This window comes from Pleurodeles waltl, chromosome 3_2 (genome assembly GCF_031143425.1).
Source record: "Pleurodeles waltl isolate 20211129_DDA chromosome 3_2, aPleWal1.hap1.20221129, whole genome shotgun sequence".
Classification (NCBI taxonomy): Eukaryota; Metazoa; Chordata; class Amphibia; order Caudata; family Salamandridae; genus Pleurodeles; species Pleurodeles waltl.
This window is the reverse complement of record NC_090441.1, coordinates 27,991,573-28,018,615: the sequence shown is the minus strand read 5'-3', so window position 1 is coordinate 28,018,615 and position 27,043 is coordinate 27,991,573.

The following is a 27,043-nucleotide window of genomic DNA, read 5'->3' as shown; positions in this document are numbered from 1 at the left end:
ACACACATATAAATAGAAGTGACACCCAACATACATCACATGCCATGGCCTGTAGTGATATTGAAGATACATAGGTATGGATGTGTCATTGAACCCAAACACCCTTTCTCTGAAACATGTCTCTAATGGACTCACACATATCACACAAATTGCAGGAGTACACAAGCTAAATGAGTTGCACAATTTTTAGTGAGACCAAAATCCAAAACACACAATGTGATGAATACATGCAGGCTAAGGATGGTGGCATCAGGTGACCCCAGGAAGGATGCTGCCCTGGGATACATCACTATGTACATTACTCAGAAACACTATTTGTGGAGGTACCGGAGTCTCTTGTAGCTCAGGGTTAACCAATAGTACTAACAAGTGTCATGCCCATGTGCCAAATGTGGAAGTTGTAGGAGGCTGGCCTGGCTTGTAGTGGGTACCAGAGGTACTTACGCCTTGTGCCAGCTCCAGTTATCCCTTATTAGTGTAGAAGAGGTGTTTCTAGCAGTTTAGACTGATAGAAGTAGCTATGGCAAAGCAGCTTAGGCTGAACTAGGAGACATGCAAAGCTCCTACTATACCACTTGTATCATATGCACAATATCATAAGAAAACACAATACACAGAGTTACTAAAAATAAAGGTACGTTAATTTTATGACAATATGCCAAAAGTATCTCAGTGAGTACCCGCAGTAAGAAGGTAAGTACTATACACAAGTTATATGTACACAAACCAAAATTAGGTAAGTAAGAGCAAGAAAAGTAATGCAAACAGTGTAGAATTACCATAGGTTGCAATAGGAACACATAGGTATAGGGGCAACACAAACCATGTACTCCAAAAGTGGAATGCGAACCACAAATGGACCCCAGACCTATGTGAACTTGCAGAGGGTCACTGGGACTGTAAGAAAACAGTGAGGGTTAGAAAAATACCCCACCCCAAGACCCTGAAAAGTAGGAGTAAAGTACACCTACTACCCCCAGAGAGCACAGAAGTCGTGATAGGGGGATTCTGCAGGAAGAACAAACACCAGCAGTGCACTGACAACGGATTTCCGGAAGACAAGGGCACCAAGTCCAATAGTCGCGACAGTGTCCGGGGGGGCAGGAGCCCAGGAAATCCCAGCTGAAGGTGCAAGGAAGCTGCCACCGGTTGGAAGAAGCTTGGAGTTCTGCAAGAAAGAAAAGGACTAGGAACTTCTCCTTTGGAAGACAGATGTCCCACGTCGCGAGGACGCTTGCAGAGGTGTTCCCATGCAGAAAGACCGCAAACAAGCCTTGCTAGCTGCAAGGGTCACGGTAGAGGTTTTTGGGTGCTGCTGAGGACCAGGAAGGACCAGGATGGCACCTTTTGGAGGAGGAGAAAGAGGGGGAACTCAGCAACTCAGAGAGCCCTCACAGAAGCAGGCAGCACCCGCAGAAGTACCCCAACAGGCACTTGGAAGAAGAGTGAACCGGAGTCCACGCGAAGTTACAAAAGGGGGTCCCACGACGTCGGAGGACAACTCAGAAGGTTATGCAATGCAGGACGGAGTGCTGAGGGCCAAGGCTAGGCTGTGCACAAAGGAAACCCTGGAAGAGCGCACCGGAGCCAGAGCAGCTGCAAATCACGCGGTACACAGCTTTGCAGTCTAGCATGGGGTGGCAAGGACGTACCTCCACCAAACTTGGACTGAAGAGTCACTAAACTGTGGGAGTCACTTGGACAGAGTTGCTGTGTTCCAGGGACCATGCTCGTCAGGATGAGAGGGGACCCAGAGGACCAGCGATGCAGTCTTTTGGTGCCTGCGTTAGCAGGGGGAAGATTCCGTCGACCCACGGGAGATTTCTTCTGAGCTTCTGGTGCAGGGTGAAGGCAGGCTACCCCCAGAGCATGCACCACCTGGAAACAGTAGAGAAAGCCGGCAGGATTAGGCGCTACAATGTTGCTGGTAGTCATCTTGCTACTTTGTTGCAGTTTTGCAGGCGTCCTGGAGCAGTCAGCGGTCGATCCTTTGGTAGAAGGTGAAGAGGGAGATGCAGAGGAACTCTGGTGAGCTCTTGCATTCGTTATCTGAAGAATTCCCCAAAGCAGAGACCCTAAATAGCCAGAAAAGGAGGTTTGGCTACCAAGTTAGGAGGATTGGCTACCAAGAGAGGTAAGAGCCTATCAGAAGGATCCTCTGACATCACCTGCTGGCACTGGCCACTCAGAGCAGTCCAGTGTGCCCCGAACACCTCTGTTTCCAAGATGGCAGAGGTCTGGGACACACTGGAGGAGCTCTGGGCACCTCCCCTGGGAGGTACTGGTCAGGGGAGTGGTCACTCCCCTTTCCTTTGTTCAGTTTCGCGCCAGAGCAGGGCTGGGGGATCCCTGAACCGGTGTAGACTGGCTTATGCAGAGATGGGCACCATCTGTGCCCATCAACGCATTTCCAGAGGCTGGGGGAGGCTACTCCTCCCCAGCCCTTCACACCTATTTCCAAAGGGAGAGGGTGTAACACCCTCTCTCAGAGGAAATCCTTTGTTCTGCCTTCCTGGGCCAGGGCTGCCTGGACCCCAGGAGGGCAGAAACCTGTCTGAGGGGTTGACAGCAGCAGCAGCTGCAGTGGAGACCCCGGAAAGGCAGTTTGTCAGTACCCGGGTTCTGTGCTAGAGAACCGGGGGATCATGGAATTGTCCCCCCAATACCAGAATGGTGTTGGGGTGACAATTCCATGATCTTAGACATGTTACATGGCCATGTTCGGAGTTACCATTGTGACGTTATACATAGGTAGTGACCTATATATAGTGCACGTGTGTAATGGTGTCCCCGCATTCACAAAGTCTGGGGAATTTGCCCTGACCCATGTGGGGGCACCTTGGTAGGTGCCAGGGTACCCACACACTAAGTAACTTGCTACCCAACCTTCACTAAGTTAAGGTTAGACATATAGGGGTCTTATAAGTTACTTATGTGCAGTGGTAAATGGCTGTGAAATAACGTGGACGTTATTTCACGCAGGCTGCAGTGGCAGGCCTGTGTAAGAATTGTCAGAGCTCCTTATGGGTGGCAAAAGAAATGCTGCAGCCCATAGGGATCTCCTGGAACCCCAATACCCTGGGTACCTCAGTACCATATACAAGGGAATTATATGGGTGTACCAGTATGCCAATGTGAATTGGTAAATTTTGTCACTAGCCTGTTAGTGACAAATTGGGAAAGCAGAGAGAGCATAACCACTGAGGTTCTGGTTAGCAGAGCCTCAGTGAGACAGTTAGGCATCACACAGGGAACGCATACAGGGCACATACTTATGAGCACTGGGGCCCTGTCTGGCAGGGTCCCAGTGACACATAGACTAAAACAGCAAATATACAGTGAAATATGGGGGTAACATGCCAGGCAAGACGGTACTTTCCTACAGAAGTGCAAATCAAGAAAACAAATATAACAGCAACAGCATGGGTCACACTTGTAGATGAACTAGCTGTAAGATACTCACATCAAAATTGACACATGGCCATTCAAAAGTATAGGAAGTCAGCACAATTGAACACCCCCCATGTGTGGACAAACAAAACTCCAGCTCACACACATGATACCATGATGATACATCAGGGGGACACATGTAACACAAGAGATGTTGACAGTGGCCAAGCCAACATTTAATACTTACCAGAGCAAACACCACACAATGCAATGACACCCCAATTGGATTACCCCTCACACATCCATCCATTGAACATTTTCCCTTGTCCTCAGTGACTCCAGCACTGCTCCCAAAGTCAGATGTTAACAAACACAGGTAATGGATCCGCAATCAGGGAGAAACAAACACAACTGTAGGCACACATACCTAATTACTCAGCAACAGCAAAACGGTAGAAAAGGAATAGTTGGACAATTGTGTAACAAAAACAACTCTGCTTTATTAAGCATAACTTCAGAGAGGAGTAATGGCCAATGACCAGTCCACATGTTTATAAATGGATTGCACATTGCTGTGCACCACACCGACTTGCTGAATACTGCCACAGGAATCTCCACAGGAAGAGGCATCAAGTGGCCTTGCCAGGCACCTCAATTATCACCCTTGGGTGTGGTGGGGTTGGGTTTGGGTGGGGGGGCTGTTGAATGGGGAGGTGTTCTCTTCAATTTAGTAGGGGTGGGCTTCTTTTTGGGTGTGGGAGAGGCATGGCTGGGTCCAGGGGTGGTGGAGGCAGGTGTGACAGGGGAGAACTTGGAGGTGGTAGGGATGGCTTGGGTTTTGGGTGAGGTCTTCTTGGTCTTAGGAGAGGTGGTGGTTTTGTCAGCGGTAATGACAAGGGGAAACAAGGAACTCTCTTTGGGAAAATGGGTAGAGACATTAGAAGGTATAGGGGTTTTGGAGGTTGAGGTAATGGTTGTGTCTGATGTGTGTATTGTTGGTGCTGTTGTGTGGATGTCTGATGTATGATTGGGTTTGGGGGTGTCTGTTGGGTGTCAGATTGTGTGTGTGTTTGCGTTTTTTGGGTGGCAGTGAGGTGGAGGTGATGGGGACTGTGTCTGTGGTGGATGTGTCTGTTGGGGTGGTGTCTGGGAGTATGGGTTGTGTGCTGTGTGGGTCTGCATCAGTGAGGGTGGTGTTTGGGGGACTGTTGAGTGTGGTGGTGTGTGTGACTGTTGACTGCTTGCATGCTGGTGTGTCTATGGTGTTTGTGTTTGTTGGTGCTTATAGTGGCTATTGAGGTGGGTCTGTGCAGATGTGTCTCTGTGCTTGGGAGAGGTATGGGAATAGATAAAAAGGATTGGAAAGAGGCAGATGGTGGGGGGGTAGGAAGGTGTGGGGTGGAAGGCTGCCATCAGTGTGGAGGCCAGAGCCTGAAGAGAAAACTGCAGGCCATACACAGCACTATGGGGGTCATTCTGAGCACCGCCTGCCAAGCGGGAACCGCCAGAATACCGCTGCGTGGTCAAAAGACCGCCGCAGTTATTCTGAGTTTCCCGCTGGGCTGGCGGGCGACCGCCAGAAGGCCGCCCGCCAGCCCAGCGGGAAACCCCCTTCCATGAGGATGCCGGCTCCGAATGGAGCCGGCGGAGTGGAAGGGGTGCGACGGGTGCAGTTGCACCCGTCGCGATTTTCAGTGTCTGCTTGGCAGACACTGAAAATCTTGGTGGGGCCCTGTTAGGGGGCCCCTGCAGTGCCCATGCCAGTGGCATGGGCACTGCAGGGGCCCCCAGGTGCCCCGCGATACCCGTTACCGCCAGCCAGGTTCTGGCGGTCGAAACCGCCAGAGCCAGGCTGGCGGTAAGGGGGTCGGAATCCCCATGGCGGCGCTGCTTGCAGCGCCGCCATGGAGGATTCCCTTGGGCAGCGGGAAACCGGCGGGACACCGCCGGCTTCCCGTATCTGACCGCGGCTGTACCGCCGCGGTCAGAATGCCCATGGGAGCACCGCCAGCCTGTTGGCGGTGCTCCCGCGGTCGTTGGCCCTGGCGGTCCATGACCGCCAGGGTCAGAATGACCCCCTATGAATGCCTTCCAGGTATGCAACTACCTGTTGAAGCTGGTTGCCCTGCACCCGGATGGCATTCATCATGGCAGTCTGACACATATAGATACTTCTCAGGAGGTCAGTAGCCACCTCACTGAGGGCAGCAAGGGAAACATGTGCAGGGGGGGTGTCTGCCGCAACGGAAACACCGACCTTCTTGTGTGACTGGGCACAACCAACTGGGTGGGGAGCAACAGGGAGGGTGGAGATGGACTTCGGGGTGGCAGACAAGGATGGTACAGATGCAGGTCCTGACTCTTATGCCACCACTAGGGAGTGGCCACTGGAGGATGAATCTGAAGATGGAGAGCTAGCTCCTGTTTCCCCAGTGGCACTTCCCTCACCTTCCAGGCCTATGAGTCCCTCTGTGTCAGATGTATCATGACCGGAGGTACTGTGGCCAGCTGCTTCCCCACTGGTTTCTGCCTTTCATCTCCTCTACTTGGCTGCAATGATGCTGAAATTACAAAGACAAAGAGTCAGTCCATGTGCCTGATCACACTTGAACAACAGGTGTGATCAACAAACAGTACTATACTGTTCAGAAGCTCCCAGCCACAAGCTCTACCAAAGGGCAACAACATTTGCTCTACCAAAGGGCAACAACATTTTCAACACCAATATGTTCATGCTAAATGAACTACAAACAGTTGGCAAGGAGAATGAGAATCACAGACATCTCAGATTGCAAGAGTGTAGTTGTCCAATCTCAAAAACCATGGATCAAGTAGGAGACCTTGTCACCCTGAATGGTTTGGCTTTTGTTGCATCCCTCAGTAAACTGTTGTTATCAAATAATATGGCAATGCCAAGTTCATTTTCATACATTCCAAACAAGGTCATGCATCCAGCAAAACATTATAGCCCCAAAACTACAGCATGATGAGTTGATGGACAAATAACCCAGCTATGTTGCAGCAAGAAGTACAGTAGCTGGAATAAGGTGGTATGAAAACATCCATTGTCACATTATCACAATGGAAGCTACTAAACATGACCATTGCCTAAATGGCCTCATGGTAGTTGTACTAAAGTTGCTCTGAAAGGTAACAGATTTGTACAGAAAAGTACAGTGAAGACCAGTATTGCAAAATGTCTGGTAGACTTGTCTACAAATATCCATAGCACAATATATCTGCTAGCCTTATGGAAATCACCTGTACTGATTGGTATTGCTGAGAACACCATTCTAACACTGCATAGGTAAAAGCCAATAGTCTATTGAATGTTGTGGAGGCACAGGGAATCTCCAGTACCTGTAGAAGGCCTGAATATGTTGCCCATTGGGAAGCTACATCAGTGTCCCTGTATGTCATGCAAACAGAGATTCCCTTGGATGAATGAGTGTACACACTCACATATGATTCCAACATTCCTTCAACTCACTCCCTGATGCATGTCAACAGTCAGGTTCACCAAATGACATGTGCAAAGCTCCTACAAAAATTATTCCACAACGACGGCATGGAAATGCACAATAGCAATAATTACTGCAGTCCTACCTTGCATGTCCTCATTGCATCTGGAATTGTACATGAGCAATGTCATGGAGTGATGGGTAAGGGTATGTGTGAGACACCAATCAATGGTGACACACTCCTGTCTGGGGCAACACATAAACTATATACTCATCCAATATGTCTGAATCCACGCACATATTGCCATGCACACATATGCGATGAAATCAGATACCATCACATGAAGACAGGTAGATCATGTAGGAAACAGCAGTGTACAAAAGTGAAAGGGACACCTGCTAAGAAGGGGGCCCAAGGAATGAGGGCAATAGTGTCTGTACCAAAATCAGGCCACTGGACATTCCATATTTACCAAGGGAAAGTACTGCTCTGTAACTGCACCCAAAGGGCAATGTATGCTATGTCACATGTATGATGGCCAACATCATAGTTAAGACATTATTGGGGCACCAGCACCATTGACACACTGAAGACAAGTGGCCTGTGGGGGACAAATGGCAACATACTCATGTGAGCAGACACATGGCTGAGTACAGTGATCTATGAACTCATGTTTTTTGATGTTGAGACTAACACGCTGAAGACAAGTGGACTGTTGGGAACAAATGACAACTTCAGCACCAAACAACATGAACCGATTGATCACTGTACTCAAGCATGTGTCTGCCCAGGAGAGTATATTGACTGTGGACTGTAATTTGTTGTGTCCCAAGTCACTGGGACACTAGTCAAGGCACAACAGCATGCAACATCTTCCATACCTACACAAGCAATAATTCAGCTTGGGTATCACACATTGCCCAGCTCCAATCTCCAGGTGGAGATGGCAGACTGTAACCCATAAATCTGGCAAAGTAATAGCTAGGGATATGTCCAGGACTCACCCCCTCGTAACTGCTGTTTGTCCCTCAAATGCCCATCAAGCTATGGGTAGGCCACTGTCAGGATGCTCGCCATAAAGGGGGTCAGGCTCCGGCGTGCACCCTGCCCATGTTGGGAGGACACCCCCAGCTGGACCTCTGCAATGTTCCGGGCCCAGCATCTCAGGTCCTCCCATCTCTTGTAACAGTAGGTGCTCTGCAAGCGATGGACCCCCAGGGTCTGCACCTTCCAGGTGATGGCTCTCCAAATCCCTTGCTTCTGACCTGTATGGGTGTGAAAGACAAATGAAGAGATCACAAATCCATTTTCATGACCAATGTCTATGACACACACATTTTACAAACTCTATCCACAACCATATTGTATTTGTCAACACACCACAAGTGTAAATCATACATGGTCACAGGGACATGAATACACCCTTTGGAGTCATCTGCAGGCTAACCCACACCCCTGCTCCTGGCCTACACAGACTGAGCAAGACCACTGACACCAGGTAGCCCAGGCACAAGCAACATGTACTGGGATGTGAGCCACAATGCAACACAACACACCATTGTGACCTACTGCAGGCAAACTCCTTGGTCATGACTGAACAGACGCATTACATCCAGCCACTTTGACTCAATGCATAAAGTCCCTACAGGCAAATGCCATAGTTACACCACCCCCTAACACTTAAGTGACAAGGAAAGGGCTGGCATGGGTGGCACGAGAAGCCTCTTCCTTGTGCATGTGTGGACATGTGGGCTATCCAATGAAATAACAATATCACTCCTGAGTGGGTTTGTGAAGTATGGACTGCTATCCCTGAACACACATCTTACCTCATGTTGACAGAGATGACATCAAATATACCAAGGTATGTTTTGTCTGTTTTGTTGCATATTGAAAGCCAATGAATCACATGTAATTGTCTCCAATTTAACTACCAAACTATCTGCACTGTAGGTTGGTCAGTTGTGAAATACGCCTGTACTGTACAAATATGACTCATGAAAAGGTGACAACAGAGCTGTATGAGTTAGGGGCCTGTCATGAGGCAATGACACACATTGACAATGAGGGTCAGTGGATATATGTACTAGGTCAGGGGGAAACCTCAGAACCCATTCCTAATATAGTCAATCTACAAAGGCATTCTGGGCAAGTCTTAACTCCGAAGACTCATTTTGCTCACATCCAAGGATCTGCAGGTCTACACAGAGTGGGCCCAGGGCCACAGTTGCATAGCCACAGTAACTGCCCCAGCCCAGTCTGTCGCATAGGCTCTCATTATTCTAATGAGGCTATTGTATTTTGAGCAGCAGAATCGTCCCCGGTGTGGGAGACTGAGTCCAAACCACTGCGGGTGACACCTGTCGCTCCAATCCGGGTTTTGCTCCGGCTAACTAGCAGTGCCTCATCTCTACCAAAGGATAGTGATGATTGGGCAGCCGAGCGCATGACATACTAGGCTTCTCAGGGAAGTCGTGGTCACTCAGGTCGCATCCGGTTCTCTCATTTACAATTCAGTCTCATATACAAACAACAAACAGAGGCAGTATATGTTTCAATAATAGGTTTAATAAAATGACTGCATCTTAGATAGCAAAGCGTGAGCTGCAATAACCAGGACGACAAAACATAACTGTATTAAAATTGTGACTAGAAGAGTGAAGCATAAAAACAACGCTATCATATTGTCACTATGATTGATGGACTATTTCCTATCTAAGTTATAATTTGAGCACAGCATGTTAAGCTCTAGTTCTGCCTTTCAGGTTCCACTGGGAAGACATCAACCCCCATACCTGAGCAAAGGCTTGTGGTCTGCGTTAGCATATGTAGCGAAGCATTCAGCAATCAGCATACAGTCGTAGTTCACTGTCTGGAATCTCCCTCTAACGTGCAAGGGACAAAGAAGTGTTTATTTAATAACACAGCTGATGTTCTGAGAAAATGTCCCTACGTAAGGATGTGTATTTTCTACGAATGTTGGAGACTAAACTTCTACCACGTTCACCGGCAATGTACCGAACTGTAGCCTTGAATGAAGCACAGAGTGATCAAGAATGTTTTGTTTGAGAACAGAGTACTGGCCTAGGCAAAACAGTTAGATAGATGAAAATAAAACAAGACCGTAAAAATGGTTATTGTAATAATAATAATGCGAAGCTGAATAAAACATATCTAGGTTAAAGTGCACAGCGGCCTAGGGCCAGATGTAGCAAAATAACATTTTGCGACTTGCAAATAGCGAGTCATTGCGACTCGCTGTTTGCAAGTCGCAAAATGTTATGCAGAACGGTGTCTCAGATACCGTCTGCAAGTCGGTATGGGGTCGCAATGACCCACCTCATGAATATTCATGAGGTGGGTCGCAAATTGCGGCCCCATACCGACTATGGGCACTCGCAAACATGGAGGCCTGCTGTAGTCAGCAGACCTCCGTGTTCGTGACTGCTTTAAATAAAGCAGTTTTTTTTTTTTTTAAGTGTAGCCCGTTTTCCTTAAAGGAAAACGAGCTGCACTTAAAAAAAAAAACGAAACCTTTAGTTTCGGTATTTTTTCAGGGCAGGGAGTGGTCCCTTGGACCACTCCCTGCCCTGAAAAAATGTTTTTGGGTCCAGTCACAAACTGGAAGGGGTCCCATGGGGACCCCTTCCAATTTGCGAGTGGGTTACCATCCACTTGAAGTGGATGGTAACTGCAACACCATTTGCGACCACATATGCGGTCGCAAATGGTGTTGCATACCACTAGGAATCGCAAATAGGAAGGGAACACCCCTTCCTATTTGCGATTCTGAAATGCATTTTGCGAGTCGGTCCGACTCGCAGAATGCATTTCTGCATAGGAAAATGTGATTTGCAACTCGCAAACGGCAGTTTTTGCCGTTTGCGAGTTGCAATTCGTTTCCTACATCTGGCCCCTAGTGTGTTAAAATAACGTGCATGGAGCTATAATTAAAATGGCTACACAACAGGTTTATCTCACTGGGAGCACATATGACAGTCCTTCTTACCTGTTGGCTGAGCATACAGAACCTACAGGACACTCACATTTCCATCAATTCCATGCATGACAGTATATCCTGTACCAATTCTCTGTGAGTACAAGGTTGTGTGGCACTCTGAAGGACACAGTGAGTTTCACATGCTTCTCAAACATTTTTGCATTTTGCCATGGTCAGATGTATCCTGAGTATTTGTTGGGACTATAAACATTGATTTCAAGGTCGTCATAAGACTCAAACAGCATACATACACAGTGCATGTTGTAATGCAAATACAAGTTGGCCTTCATTTTCAAAACTCATATCCAAATGTACATTATCGTATGCCTTTAATGTCTTCTTGCCTAGATCTATGTATGCAACAGAAGGGAAATGTATGTCTTATCACACAACACAATGATAACTTGTCATACACAGTGTACGGCTCTCCTCTACCAGCACCATCTACATCCTATGTACGGATCCCAAAATGTGACAACAGGCTCCCCATACAACTCACTGGCACTCGGAGGCGCATAGTAGCCTATGTGGAAGCAAAGGATGGTGTTGAACAGAGGCAAATATGCCTATAAGGTCCTTACCTGCTCTTCTGGTGAGCCATAGAGCTGACCATATAGGGGAAGGACCACCCCCATGAGCTTCTCCAGCTCCTCTGGAGTGAAGGCGGGGGCCTTTTCCCCTGCTTGGCCTGGCATGATTGCTCCCAGAGGTGGTACACAGCAGCTGAAGTGGTAGAGGTGTTGATAGCAGCAATGTCAGGAGTCAAGTGAGTGATTTTGCAAAACCCGGTGTTGAAAGGTGGGTCATTAGTTGTGTGGCCTGTACAAATACAGGGAGTGCAGAATTATTAGGCAAGTTGTATTTTTGAGGATTAATTTTATTATTGAACAACAACCATGTTCTCAATGAACCCAAAAAACTCATTAATATCAAAGCTGAATATTTTTGGAAGTAGTTTTTAGTTTGTTTTTAGTTTTAGCTATGTTAGGGGGATATCTGTGTGTGCAGGTGACTATTACTGTGCATAATTATTAGGCAACTCAACAAAAAAATATATATACCCATTTCAATTATTTATTATTACCAGTGAAACCAATATAACATCTCAACATTCACAAATATACATTTCTGACATTCAAAAACAAAACAAAAAAAAATCAGTGACCAATATAGCCACCTTTCTTTGCAAGGACACTCAAAAGCCTGCCATCCATGGATTCTGTCAGTGTTTTGATCTGTTCACCATCAACATTGCGTGCAGCAGCAACCACAGCCTCCCAGACACTGTTCAGAGAGGTGTACTGTTTTCCCTCCTTGTAAATCTCACATTTGATGATGGACCACAGGTTCTCAATGGGGTTCAGATCAGGTGAACAAGGAGGCCATGTCATTAGATTTCCTTCTTTTATACCCTTTCTTGCCAGCCACGCTGTGGAGTACTTGGACGCGTGTGATGGAGCATTGTCCTGCATGAAAATCATGTTTTTCTTGAAGGATGCAGACTTCTTCCTGTACCACTGCTTGAAGAAGGTGTCTTCCAGGAACTGGCAGTAGGACTGGGAGTTGAGCTTGACTCCATCCTCAACCCGAAAAGGCCCCACAAGCTCATCTTTGATGATACCAGCCCAAACCAGTACTCCACCTCCACCTTGCTGGCGTCTGAGTCGGACTGGAGCTCTCTGCCCTTTACCAATCCAGCCACGAGCCCATCGATCTGGCCCATCAAGACTCACTCTCATTTCATCAGTCCATAAAACCTTCGAAAAATCAGTCTTGAGATATTTCTTGGCCCAGTCTTGACGTTTCAGCTTGTGTGTCTTGTTCAGTGGTGGTCGTCTTTCAGCCTTTCTTACCTTGGCCATGTCTCTGAGTATTGCACACCTTGTGCTTTTGGGCACTCCAGTGATGTTGCAGCTCTGAAATATGGCCAAACTGGTGGCAAGTGGCATCGTGGCAGCTGCACGCTTGACTTTTCTCAGTTCATGGGCAGTTATTTTGCGCCTTGGTTTTTCCACACGCTTCTTGCGACCCTGTTGACTATTTTGAATGAAACGCTTGATTGTTCGATGATCACGCTTCAGAAGCTTTGCAATTTTAAGAGTGCTGCATCCCTCTGCAAGATATCTCACTATTTTTGACTTTTCTGAGCCTGTCAAGTCCTTCTTTTGACCCATTTTGCCAAAGGAAAGGAAGTTGCCTAATAATTATGCACACCTGATATAGGGTGTTGATGTCATTAGACCACACCCCTTCTCATTACAGAGATGCACATCACCTAATATGCTTAATTGGTAGTAGGCTTTCGAGCCTATACAGCTTGGAGTAAGACAACATGCATAAAGAGGATGATGTGGTCAAAATACTCATTTGCCTAATAATTCTGCACTCCCTGTAATGGGTCCGCACTCGATCATCACCGGGAACCAAACACCCCATTGTAGCGCTTGACTCTCACAGGGTAGCATTGCAGAGCAGTCCAAAGCTTACTCAAGGGAGGTGATGTGGGCTAGTAATCCTCATTCACGAGCACCCAAGCTTGACACAGAATAAATGATTGTCCAGTCTGTGCTTTTTTCTTTTGATAAAGTAAAAGTACATTTATTAAACACACACTACTCAATACTATCCAACAATTTACAAATATACATAAATCAATGGAATTACTTTCGGATGACATTGTGTAATCATTCTTGTCTCACTCAAGGGGAAATATAACCCAAAAACCCACATGGCAAAACATTTACTTGTATCCTAATGCAATATTTGACTGTAAGTTGGAGTGAGAGCACCTAAATCTTGCAATAAAGTACATCTACTTTGTTAAGAGGTGGCTGCCAGTCTCATTACGCAAACAAGCATGAACAAGAACCTGTTTTTGAATGTTGGAATACTTTGTTCTGTTAGGATTACTTTCAGATTACTCTCAGATTACTTTTGATAGCATTCCATAACACCATCCTGCACTCCTAGAGGGTGCTTTGTCATATGAACCTTCCCAAGCCATACTAGGGGTGTCCCTACTGGGACCCACATTCCCAGATTTACTTTAGCCTAATCTTCTATTTTGTTCTCTAAGGCTGTAAAACGACTTGCCATTACAGCCTTTCACCCCTGGACGGCATAGTTCCACAAGCAAAGAACAACAGTTCCACCCAGTTTGTGCTTCACAATGCTTTGCAACCCTTGGGGGTGTTATACTTATTATGTCAAATTCTGCCCTGGGGGGAGGCTGTGCTGCTCCTGCAGCTCCCCCTGTCCATGGGCACTTTGTTGGAGGTGGTCCCATCTTCCTGGAGCCACCACAAGCTGAGAAATGAGCTCAGGAAAATGTTGTGCCTCGTAAGGCACTGTGGGCAATTTGAATATGAAATGATTGGCTCTCCCGCTGCGCAAGGAAGAGCTGTGATGCTGCCAGAGTTGGAGCGCTGCACTGGGGGAGCGCTGCATTGGGGCTGCCGGTCCCACCCAGGTATGGACTTCCCTCGTTGGGGAGTGGCACAGGGAGCCCACCCCTGGCTGCTCCTGCCGGCTTCCCGCACAGACTGCACCTCCAGGTGGCAGGGGACCGACCCTTCATTTGGTGTCTGCCCGCTCCTGCGGGCAGACGTGTGCTGCTGTTGTGGCTGGGAAGCCACCTGGGGGAGTGCGTCAGTGCCCCCCTCTCCTGCAACATCGGGCCCAGGGATGAGGTCCGGGGTCCCTCCTCACCTTCCTGGGACCACAACAACACTCCCCGCTCTCATCCTCTTCACGGGCGCTGGGTTGGGGTCTGAGGCCCCTCTGGGAAGCTTCACGGGGCATGAGGTTGTGCCCCTCAACTTCATCTTCCATGTGGAACCCCGGAATGAGGTCCGGAGCCCGTTGGGTATTGCCCCATTTCTCCCTTCCATCTGCTGGCAGCCATCTTTGGGGGGGATGAGACGGCATCCCCTGGCTTCTCTTCTTGGTTAGGCCCCAGGATGAGGTACGGGGCCCCTCTGCTAGGCTTCATGGGGGCGTGACAGCGCCCTCCCCAGCTTTACTTCTTTTTGGGGGCAGCCCTGGGCCACCCCAGGGGCACAGTCTGTAGCAGCGGCGTAGTCCCACGCACTTCGCCGTTGCCTCGGAAAAGGTCAAAGGTCACATACCTTCTCATAGTGATATCTCGGCCCAGTGGGCTGTTTTTGACGCTCCTGGTGACGAGCCCCTGCCACCAGGAGCACTTTCGTTAGGCCTCATGGCCTAGAAGGTTCCACAATTATAGGGAGCTAGTACCACTGACTCCCTGCACCAGCCTTTCCTCTGGGTGCCTTCCTTTTCTTCTGGGCAGCTCGCTCTCCTTGCACCAGCCCAGTCTTTCCCCCATCTAGACCTGGGGGGGAGGGCAATTGGGCCAGCTTACCTGGCCCTGATTGCGCCTCCCATGGTCTGAAGTCATTCAGGGGCAGAGTCCCTGCCCCAGTGGGCAATCAAGGGGTTCTTCCTTCCAGTTGTCCATGACACCCATCTTCAGTCACAGGGTCCAGCAGTTAAGCACAGCCAAGAGATAGAGCCCTCCCCTGGGCAGGACCTTTTAAGTGGGGGTGGATGTGTCCCACAGGCCTGCACCTCTGGCCAATCTAAATGTTCCACATCACTTCCTTGCCCTTGTCCCCTCCTTCCTCCACAGTCCTCTGGGATAGCTCAAAATTGCATCGTCCAGGAACTAGTGCCACATGTGCTCTGAAACTCTCAGCCCCTCCTCCCTGACATTCCTTCTAGGGCCTCTCTACCCATTTCCTGGCACTGGCTGACAGCTGGCTGATTGATGCTAGGCCCTGCTCAGACAGCTGGACAGAGCAGTAATTGGTCCTAATCCTGAGCTGAGTCAGAGAAATCTGATATTCATGGATGACCGATAAGTTGCGCAACAATGCCTTTGTAACCTACTGATTGATTCTTTACATACAGGTTACAGTGTACATTGGTGTGACTCTGTTCTCTGTGGGCCCGAGGAGACCTGAGTTGCACCCTGTGCCATCCTTTCCCATTGGCATTTAATGGAGTGTCCCCACAGTGAAGAGACAGGAAGCACACTGACGTTGACATTTAATGTAGTGCCCCTACAGTGAAAAGACAGTAAGCACACTGACTATCCCTCACATGTGTACACTATCTCATGAGGCCTACGCCCAGTCACCACCTACTCTGTAAAGTTCCTAAGCGCAGGTCTTGGGCTGCACACGCCAAGAAGTCTCCATGTGCATCCCTCACATGTGTGTACACGCGTGTACACACGTGATCATGTGTAACCAGCCTGGGGCTTCCTACTCTTGCTGCGCCATGGCAGCCTTTCCTTAGCAAGGCGGCACCGGCAGTAAACATGTGTAGTCCATTTTACCATGAGTTTACTGTGGGTGAGTCCCCAACTATGAGGCTCCTCACAGTAAAAGGCCAAAAACCAGGTGATCAAAAAGCAAAAAATCAGGCCGGACCAGGTAGTCAGAACCATCCTCTCACACCCGGCATACATGTACGCCATGTACGCGGTCATCATTGCTGATGGACACAGGCATGGGTCTGTGACTGTTAAAAGCAACAATGTAAGTCTATGACTGTGTTCACCACGGTTGTAACCGCCCACCGCACAGTTGGCTTCCACTGGCAGCCATGGCTGGTTCTGAATTTCCAGTGTGAGCGGGCATTGGAGCTGATAGTTCAAATTTTGGCGGTAGTAACTACAGTGTTGGGGATTTTTATATGTGTCACAACATCTATAGAGGTGTCAGAACCTCTAAAAATATGTGCAGCAGCCTCCTAATGTACATTCGCGTACACAATCATGAGTGTATCACAGATGGCTAAAAATGGGGGTACCTGGCCGATGACGGTATTTTTGGCAGTCGGAACAGACCGTCAAATTTAGAAGGCCACATGAGGAGCAGATAGTTAGCTGATGGCCAAATCCATGTTATACACACATGTGAAGATAGCAATGATGTCACATTTGGGCCTTGAGTAGTACACAGTTTGGATGCGTAATTGGTGTTATGTTATTCCAGCCAGTCCTGCATTGTCACATGGAGTTTTGTTGTATACATCATGTATGTTTGTGTGTACACATGTACTAATGCTCAAACTCATCTGATGTAACAAATAGGTACCCTGGGAGAGGGAGGAGGAGACAACCTGCACACCATGGAAGAACGTTATGTAATAAAAACTCTTCTGTCTACATCAGCAAAATAGTGTGGGTTTGTGTCGTCAGTTGGAGCCCAATATCATTCCTGAAAACAGCAATCCAACATGCATACCACCTATTGTGAGACTCATGAAAGTAATACACTTCCTGGCCACAGGGACCTTCCAACATACAGTAGCCATATCTGGTGGCATGCCCCAACCTATGTTCTTGTGTTAGGAGATGTCCTATCAGCAATGATGAAGCACATTGACAGCTATATTTGGTTCCCCCAACGTGAGGGTTTAGCCAATGTGAAGGCTGAATTCTATGGTTTTTCTTGCCTCCCATGTGGTGGGAGCCATTGATGGCATACATATTGCCTTGGTGCCACCGCAGGCCAGTGAACAAGTCTATCACAACAGGAGATAATTCCATTCTATGAACGTGCAAGTTGTCTGCTTGTCAGATCTCTACATCTCAAATGTGTGTGCCCATTTTCCTTGATCAGCCCATGATTCCTTTATAATGCAGAACAGTACCATACCCCAGCTGATGTCACACCTGTAACCATAAAGGGCCTAGATGGTTGGTAAATCACATCTGTCCTGATTGTGTGTGAACAGTGTCAGGTGCTGCAAACATGAAGTGAGTGACTCATTGTTGCACTTATGTCTAATTCCTAAACCGGAGACCCAGCATATCCAAACCGTCCTTGGTTATTGACGTCCCTGAGGACTCCAACTACGCCAGGGGAACTCTGCTTCAGTGAGGTCCATGGAAGAATGTGGCGGGCAGTGGAGCAGGCTTTTTGCTCCGGAAGGCCAGATTTTGCTGTCTGGATAGGACTGGTGGAGCCCTTCTCTACTCACCCGGGAAAGTGTGTCAGATCACTGTGGTATGCTTCATGATCCACAACATCCCCCTGCGGAGAAATATCCCTTGCATCCCAGAGAAGGGGGCGCCTGCAGTGCCACCAGGTGAGGATTCTGAAATTCGAAATGAAGATGACAATGGTAAAGAGGAAGAAGCTGACTTCCAACAAGATCTCAGCAACAGCTTCTTCTCATGAGTGTAACTATGTCATGTGATGTAATGACTTTGAGTTACAGTGTACTGTAGTTGTGAAAATGTGTGTAGAAAAATGTTGTAAATAGTTAGGGAGCTGATATTCAGCCAAAATTAGCCAAAGGCTGTTTGATTAGATAGATTTGAACACATCCCCACCGTGATAATGTTGCTATTTTTGTGTCTCAGTCGTTGCAATGTACTTTGTTTTCCAAATGCTTGCTATGTGACTTGTGCCATATGTATGGTTTCATGCCAATACTGCTTGTTTTGTTCAGGTATCTTTACCATGACATCTTCAAGTGGGCATTTCAGATTTGTGACAATAGGAGGTATGTGATGCTGTTCTGACATACGAAATGGACATGGATTGTTCCAGGGGATGTACGTCACAGACTTTGGGTGGAGGCGACTTGTGCCAAGACAGCTTGCACAGTGATAGGGTGGAATTTTAGAAGACTCCTTTGGACTTGTTTCCTGTCATGTGGTGGCCCTGATGCATTGTGTGTGTCATCATGTGGTCAGAAAATATGTAGCTGTAGGCCTAACTTATGTTAGTTACTCTTCACATTAGCTAAACTATCTTTTAAATGACCTATATGTAGCTGTTGATGTGTTTCATCATTATAGGCCAAAGTGTGTGTGCCAAATCACTGCCATTTGTTTGTGTCATACCACCTCATGCATGAGCACTGGATTGTAATGACCATGTGATCAGAAACATTTGTACTGCCATCTGTCTGAGTCTTGCATGATATGTTGTTGGGTTACTTTAGTGTGGTAGGTGATATGGCTCCAGCTGATGACATCAACCATTTTCATACTATTTTCATGTTTGCCTATTCTACAGGGCAATGTCTGACAAATCTCTTCCTTCCATGGTCTGTAGGTCTGTACCTGAGAATATGTTCATTTACCCACTATGATTCAATCATGTATGAATTGCTACGTTTCAGACATTTTGATAGCCTATGTGCTGAACAATGTAATAAATGTTCTTCTTTGACAAAACACTTGTATGTATGTGTTTGTGTGGAATGGTTGTAATCCTGAGCTGGACATTGTGAACATGCAACATATTCCATTTTGCACAAGTACCTTGGATCATCATCATATGGTTCACATGGTCCGACATAGCTAAATGGCTAAATGTGAAATTTAAAACAGCAGACAATGAGCTAGTGACAGGTGAATTTATTGGGAAGCTGCAACTAACAGAAAACGTTTGTGACATGAATTAACAGAAAGTGAAATGTGAAGGGGTTAGTCCTGGTGAATGAAATCATTGGAGTAGATGCCACACCATTGGAAGCCAGAGTCCAGAGTATTCCTCCCATTGGACATGGAAAGTGGTTCAGGATCAGTCAACAGAGTGAATGTGTGACACACAAAATAGGCCTTCAAGGAAGAGGATTATTGTTGGCAATGGTGGGAGTCTTGCCATCCGCACCTCCTGGATTCTTGCATGGATGTCCCTGCTTACGAGGAGGGGGGATTAGCTGCTGTCTGTGGCTGTTTGTACCTCTGGCAGGGCCTCACGTCCTGTGTGCCACAGATGTAGTTTGGCTTCATGTACTTGCCACACAGGAAGGGGTAGATGTTGGGAGTAAAGCCCTGCTCTGTGTGGTGTTAATTTCCCTCAGCACCCCTATTGGGATGCACATTTCATTATGTTGGGCATCCATTTTGTAAGTCATGACCCTCTCCTGCTGGAGACCTGGCTTATGGTGTTCTGGTCGACAGCAGCCCCAGTAGCCTCACTCCGCTGGCCTACAGCATCCCTTCATGCACCTTTCCCCCATAAGCCTGTGCCCTTGACACAGGGCGCCCTCTCCAACTGGGTCTTGTACCCTTAGTGTCCAGAGTGTCGACTTGCACCTCAGAATCCAGGACTGGGGGTACACAAAATGGTGGAAACTGTGCTCGGTACATAGGCTGGGGACACATGGTTGCCTGTGATATAGAAGCAACAGGGCTGGGAGGTGATATAGTGACAACAGTGAGACTCACTGTTGCCGTCTGACCAGGTTGCCCCGATGGGCCTGGACCTTCCTCCATGTCCACAAGTCCAGGAGTGTTGTCATCTCTGAGGGCTTCATCCAGGGGGGTAGTGGTAGTCTGTTGGGTGGCCTCTGGGTGCCCAGTGGCAGCTCAACCTGTTGATGAAGGACATACCTTGTTACTGGTTGAAGTGTTACGTCTACCTCCAAAGGTTTTGAGGTACAGTAAACAGAGCCATTGGACATTCTTAGGTTGTAGTTTAGCCTATTGTGGCTTGTTACCATGGTATTGGGTATGTGACATAACATACGTGAAGCTTTCATAAACTATTTGACTCAAGCAGCTAATGAGATGTGTAGATCAGTTGCACTTTGGATGATGTAATTAAAATTAAATTTTACCAACATTGAAGCCAACACAGTGGAGAGTCAACATATGCCTCTGCCCATTTAAAGGCCTAGTTGAGTGAGATACAGGCAAATGCAGGACTTTGCTGTATAGGCGACTCCACTCATCATGTGTGCAGTGCTGTGTCAATGTGTTTTCTGCCAATACCAGTCTGATGATGCAGCTTGAGGCCTTGAGAATACTTGTTGTACACACTTGGAGAAGTGTTATTCCTGTCCTCAATAGTTTCATCTTGGCTTAGCAGGTCAAGATGGAGATAGGTAGACAGGCACTTCTCTGAGTTGAGCATGATCTGTACATTTTGCATTCCCAGGTGGGTAGACTTCATAAGAGAGTTAAAAAACAGGGGTATATCGGCAAGTGCACACTGGGCTGGTGGTTGGTGCTTGGAAAACAGGACTGCCTGGTAGTTGTAGTCAGGTCACTCTCTGTACCTCCCATCACTTCACAAGTGGTCTCCTCCCAGGTGAGCAAACTTCATTTGAGAGTTAACACACAGGGGCATATGGGCAAGTGCACACTGGGCTGGTGTTTGGAGTTTGAGAAACAGGGCCTCCTGGTAGTTGTAGTCAGGTCAGTCTGTACTTCCCACCACTTGACAAATGTTGGGTATTACATATCTGTAGGTAGACTGCATTTAGGTTTGAGCATACATTTACATGTTGAGACATACCATGATTCCTGGGATGATTTTGTTGATATTGAAAGGCACCATTTCGGCATATGGCACGTGATGGGCCTCGGTAGCTGTTCTGTTGGGTCCAACAATACATATTGACTGTTTTATATCTCAGATATTCTGGGTATGGAGTGTTGGTGAAGTACATGAACAACACGGTGGCAAAGGTTGAGCTGTGGACATGCAGGACATTGCATTTTTCTGACAGTTTTTGGGTTGTAACTTACCAGACTCCACATCCCGAAAGATTTCTGTCAAGCCCTTATGATGCAGGATGGCCAAGACCTTCTCCTCTCAGGGAAAGAGTTGTAATGGGGCACTGGGAGGGCCACCGCCAGTCTTGTTGTCTTCCGGGGGAATGCACCTTGCCCCTCAGGTCGTTCCACCTCTTCCTAATGTCCTCCTTTGTGCGCAGGGTGGTGCCTACAGCATTCGCTCTATTGAAGATCCTTTGCCACGTTTTTGTTTTCCTACTGAGAGGAGTATGCTGTAGTTGGGCTCTAAACAGTTGTTGCTCTACTCCTATTAGTTCATCTACCATGACTCTCAACTTATCTTCATAAAAACGCAGATTTTTGGCACATGACATGGTGAACAAGTAAAGTGGGTGACAGGGACTTACTTAACAGGGTAAGTGCAATAGGGAGTGGATAGACAAAAGTGTGTGCAAGGTGGTATATGGGATGGTAAAAACAGGGTGCCTAATCTATGAAACATTCAAAAAACTGTGGTCGGGGTTATTTGGCTTCCAGTGGAGAGGCAAAGGAGTGTGGTCTGTGAAGGGGTGTGTTTTGTAGTGTGATTTGCAGGTTTGTCCTCTGGTGTGTTGTTTTTAAATTAATCCAATGTGCACTTTTGTCTGTTACTTTGCTGGATGCATACCATGGTGATCGACCGCCATTGGCTAACTGCTGCGGAGAGGCTGCCAAGGTGACAGTTTGTTTGTAATAGGCTAAGTGGTTGGTCGTGGAGCTGACGGCACTGGAGGTCAGGCCGCCAAGTTACAAGAACGCCCTGCAGCTGACAGTCTGCCTTTTTGCTTGGCAGGTGGCGGTTGTGCCTCTTTGCATCGTAATACAGCGGGCTAGGGACCTCTGGTGCAGTGGTCTTTTTGGGACCGTCTACATGGCGGTCTGGCGGTCCGACTGCCAAACTCGTAATCAGGCCCATAGACATCAGTCCTGGTCCCAACGCACATGTGGCAATTCAGCCGAAAACTAAAAGATCCTACACCCTCAGAAGTAGGACACATGCATCCTTAAAACATTTCAGCATTACTGGCACCAGTGGTGAAACAAAAACTTGCCCCCTGTGGTGTTTGGGCAGAATACTGAAGTTATGCTATACAAAAATATTGTTGCAAGAATATTGTGATGTCAAAAATATTGTGGACATAAAGGTAAGTATATTGTTTATAGTCCTGTTTTTAATATTTGTGTAAAATATATAATTTAATAAAATACCCTTGTATATAATGTCATTTTACGATAATTGTGTTGCAATTAATTATGTATTTAATTTTAAAATAGTTTGATTTTACGTGTTATGTATTTTTTCAAATAATTCTAATGCTTATTGTATTTAATTTTAAAATGTATTAAAAAAACTTTAAATAAAAATATAGTTTAATAAATTTTTTGGTAACAGGATATTGGGATTATAGGGAGGCAGAGTGGAGAGATTTTCACAATAAGTGTGTGTAAAGATTTGTTTAAATTTAATTTTATATTTAATTAGTAATTTTATATTTGTAAACTTTAGATTTGAAATATATAAACACATTTGAAAATGTCTTTATTGTTTTAGATGATGTTGCATTTCTTTAAATACCTTTAAATTTATATTTATGTTAATTTTCCTATTTCAAGTAACTTTTAAATGAAGGTATTTATTTAATTTTATATTTATGTTACATTAATTTATGTATAGTTTTTGTTTATGACAAAGAATATAAAAACTAAAAAAGTATTATTTGTTATTATAATATTTAGTTAAGTTTTATTTCAAATTATAAATGCATTTGATTTTATAATTTGTTAATTTTTTAACTTTGTATTTTAAAATGTTTGCTAATTAAAATGTGTATTTAGGAGATATTTATATTAAAATGTTATTTTATGTGATTTATCTTTTTGTTTTTTTAATTTAATAAAAACTTTATTAATCATATTTGTATTAGTGGGGTGTTGGGTCTGCAAAGGATTAGGGTAGGGAGATTGTTGAAGCATTTGTTATTATATTTATAATTTATTTTTTATGTTTAACATTTTACGTATAGTATTTTTCGTAATGTTTTTAAATAAGTGTTACATTTTGAAATGTAAGATATAGACCCTCATTTTAAGTTTGATGATTGGTAAAGCCCATCCACCAAACTCCCAACAAGGTGGCTGCTGCCTTTGTGTCAACCACCCCGCTGGACCTATTTGGTGCTTCCCACTAGGCCTGCAGGCCTAGCAGGAAACAGGCTGCAGCACTGTTTCCAGCTCATAATCGAGCCGGCGGCAATGCTTTAGCCCGCGGAGAGTACCAGCACACTCGCAATGTTCATTGTCTGCAAGGCAGACAGTGAACATTGCGACGGTGCTGGGCAGGAGGGCCCCTGCACTGCCCATGCCAAGTTCATGGGCAGTGCAGGGGTCCCCCTGTGGCACCCTGCACCTGTTCTCCACCAGCCTTTTCATGGTAGTGGTGGTTTACACATTTATAGTAAGTTGGACTTTGTTAGGAAGCAGTGCATAAATAAGGCGTATGTTAGTAATGTGGAATTCACCATATATGGTGTATATCTGTGTGAATGATGGAGGGCCCATTTTAAAAGTTCTGTTAATTATCTATGTTTCACATTGGCTTAGACTTAGGAAATTCAGTTCCAAATATGGTTATTCTTCTGTCGTTATTGTAGCTGTCATGTAGGATAAAGAGTTTTTCATTATGTGTAGTTGTTAGGTGTTCTGGAATCTGTTATGTTAGGTGTATTTGTTTAGTGTTCAACCCACCCCAGAGGTAATCCTGGCACTGAAGTAGGAGCTCTATTAACCGAGCCAGGGATAGGGCTAAGCGAAGAGCCATGTTTTCAGTTTCTTGTGGAATACAAGCACTGAGAAGGAGGTTCTGATTTGCAGGGCCAGGTCTTTCCCGGCTTTAGGAGAAAGGTAGGAGAAGGCATGGCTGCTGGATCTGGTTCTGCTAATGCAGGGGTGTGTACGAGTTGGTGTCCTACTGATCAGAGGTGTCTACTAGGTTTGTGTATGGGGTTGTTGAGGTATGTGGGACCAATGTTTTGTAAGGCTTTGTATGTGTGCAGAAGGACATTGAGGAGTGCTTGTTTGTGGCTTAGGAGGTTAAGGGTGAGCCTGGCCACTGCATTTTGTGTGGAGTCTTCTGGTCAGTTGAGTGTTTATTCCAGCATAGAGTGTGTTACTGTAGACCGGTTTGCTGATGATGAGGGCTTGGGTGATGGTTTTACAAGTGTTGGCGGCAAGCCATTTTAAGATATTCTTAAGCATCTTGGTGAATTAGTTGTTGATTAATATTCTAAGATTCTTTGTGTTGGTTACCGGGAGGGGTTTGGGTCCGATTTCAGCCTGTACATCTTGTATGTCCTGGTATCATCTAATGGCAACAGGGGTTTAACTTTTTGTTTTTTTTAGTACCTATTAGTTGTTTTATAATAGGACATGCCGGTAGCTGACCAGTAATGTGCTCAGGTTCTTTAGGGAATATATCTTTTGAAATGTTAGTAGTAGGTTTGCAGAAACTAGTGCTTCACTTCTATCTCAGATACATTTGGGAGTGGTTGTGTTCTCTGGCGTTAATTTTAGTATTGTTTTTTGTTGTAGCATTCCCATATAAGTATATGCATAATATTTAATACATTTCAATTTCATGCTCTCAGTACTTGTACTTTTGTGTCTGTATATGTATCCTATGTGCAAAAGCAATTGTTTGCCTTTCTGTAATGTGATAGATGGGGATTTTTCTGCCATTCTGCCTGAAAGTGGCATACTTTTTAAATTAATTATGTTGTAAAAACTGTTTATTTTGTTTGCTAACAGTGCTGTTGCAAGTTTCACTTGTTTTTCTTCTGTTTTTCTTTCATGTTATCATGATTTGGGTCAGGTGGGCTTTCCTTTTCTGTTGGTGGCAAAATGTTTGTTTTATTTACATGTTAAAAATACAGGTTTGGCTATTTTGGGGGGTGTCAGCATTTAGGTTTTATGTTTCATATGTAGGTCTAGCTTTTTATAATTCTTTTTATTTTACTGGTTTTAAAATTGTCTTTGTAGAGAATCAGCATTGTGGAGCTGGATTTTTCACTGTACAGTGCTTTGGTTTTGCTGAAGTGTTTCTTTATTACCAAAGGATTATAATAAATAACAAAGAGAGTTTAGTAATGTATTTATACATTTTCATTTTAAAACTGTGCCAGGTTACATTGTAGAGCCCCATTACATCTCTTTCCCCGGGAGGAGAAGGTGTTGCCCATCCTGCATCCTGAGGGTTTGACAGGAATACCTGGGAGAACAGAGTCACAACACAAAAAAAGTCACCAAAATGCTATGTTAAACATGCCACAGCTCACCCTTTCCCTAATTTACTTTTACTCCACTCACCAGCCCAGTGGTCTCTCCTCCAACACTCCTGTATGTGAACTCCCAATGGAAGTGTAGCCACATGGGGTTTATTTTTACGTATGAGTGCGTAGTACAGGGGGAGATAGGACTGGAGGCACTGTTACTGTTACTCCAACCACCAGCCCAGTGTTCACTCCTACAAATACCCTTGTTTGGCAAGTCTCAAAGTAAGTGTACTCACCTGGGGGGGGGGGGGGTCACATTTGTATATTGGGTGTAGCACAGGGACTGACAGGACTGCAACTCCCAGCAGACGCTGTTTCTGTAACTCCCAACACCAGCACAGTATTCTCTTGTTGAAATACCCTTTTGGTAATCTCTCAAATGAAGTGTACTCACCTGGGAGTGTACTATTTGTATAGTGTATGAAGTAGAGGGAGTGACCTGACTGCAACTCTCAGCAGGCCTTGTGTCTGTAACTCCAACCACCAACCCAGTGAGAACTTGTCCAAATACCCTTGTTTGGTAACTCTCAAATACATTTTACTCACCTGGCAGAATACTATTTGTAAAGTGTGTGAAGTAGAAGGAGTGACCTGACTGCAACTTGCAGCAGGCATAGGGGGTCATTCCGACCCCGGCGGGCACCGGGCGGAGACCGCCAAAAGACCGCACTGCGGTCACATGACCGCGGCGGTCATTCTGACTTTCCCGCTGGGCCGGCGGGCGACCGCCAAAAGGCCGCCCGCCGACCCAGCGGGAAAGCCCCAGCAAAGATGAAGCCGGCTCCGAATGGAGCCGGCGGATTTGATGAGGTGCGACGGGTGCAGTGGCACCCGTCGCGATTTTCAGTGTCCGCCAAGCAGACACTGAAAATCTTGCTGGGGCCCTGTTAGGGGGCCCCTGCACTGCCCATGCCAGTGCCATGGGCAGTGCAGGGACCCCCAGGGGCCCCACGACACCCGTTCCCGCCAGCCTCTTCCTGGCGGTGTAAACCGCCAGAAACAGGCTGGCGGGAAGGGGGTCGGAATCCCCAGGGCGGCGCTGCTTGCAGCGCCGCCATGGAGGATTCCTTTGGCCAGGGGAAAACCGGCAGGAAACCGCCGGTTTCCCTTTTCTGACCGCGGCTTTACCGCCGCGGTCAGAATTAGTTTAGTTTTAAGGATTTATAAAGCGCGTAGTGACCCGAAGGCATCCCAGCGCTAAACCTAACCTGACCAGTGCTAGCAATAGGAGAATTCAGAGAGCTACCTACAGAAAAGAATGGTCTTAAGTTTTTTTCTAAAAAGCAGTTCTGAGTGTTCATGACGGAGTTCAGA